Consider the following 561-nt stretch of genomic DNA (forward strand, 5'->3'; position numbering starts at 1 on the left):
TTGCTCCTGAGGAGTCTGTCCCCACTCATGGGCATCGACACTTCGCTCCAGTAGACAGTGACTGACTGTAGACCCATTCACAACAAACTCACAGAAGTGCACCAGTTACCAGGTACCCTTTCCTTTTATTTTCCTGCTCATAAACTGAGTGAAACGACCATTTGGTTTTGGGTCTCAACGTACACGAGCCACGCATCAGGCCTGCAACGTTGTTTGAAGTGGTTTTGCCGGCTGTATGTGTGAGTGTTATAGTGTGGGCCCACTGATATTTGTTGCAGTTAAAGTGCATTTGTGGTGAACTGTGGTATTATCTTGCAACAGAACTACTGAATCACTGCAGATCTTGTGTGAAAGGAGGGATATTTGATTTATTGTATATTGCACCAATTGTTTATTTTGCATTTATTTTATTTAATATTTTTCTAAATAATAAGAGACCTTCTTTAATCATATACCAGAGTGGTGTTGATTACAAGGGAAGCTAAGATAGTTGACGCTGGGTTTCAGTTTTGATATTAAGAAACAATAATCTAAAAGAACTCAGGGCCCTGCCCATACATA

The 561-nt window shown here is 40.5% G+C and overlaps 1 long non-coding RNA gene across 1 annotated transcript in view; it reads left to right on the forward strand.

The window, feature by feature from the left end:
- The window catches only part of LOC123976533, a 3,241-nt gene continuing 2,680 nt past the window's right edge, over positions 1–561 (forward strand). Inside the window, exon 1 of the long non-coding RNA XR_006826385.1 lies at positions 1–112. This is a non-coding gene — a long non-coding RNA (uncharacterized LOC123976533). The remainder of the gene's footprint in view (positions 113–561) is intronic.

The sequence above is a fragment of the Micropterus dolomieu genome, linkage group LG09, assembly GCF_021292245.1.
Source record: "Micropterus dolomieu isolate WLL.071019.BEF.003 ecotype Adirondacks linkage group LG09, ASM2129224v1, whole genome shotgun sequence".
Classification (NCBI taxonomy): domain Eukaryota; kingdom Metazoa; phylum Chordata; class Actinopteri; order Centrarchiformes; family Centrarchidae; genus Micropterus; species Micropterus dolomieu.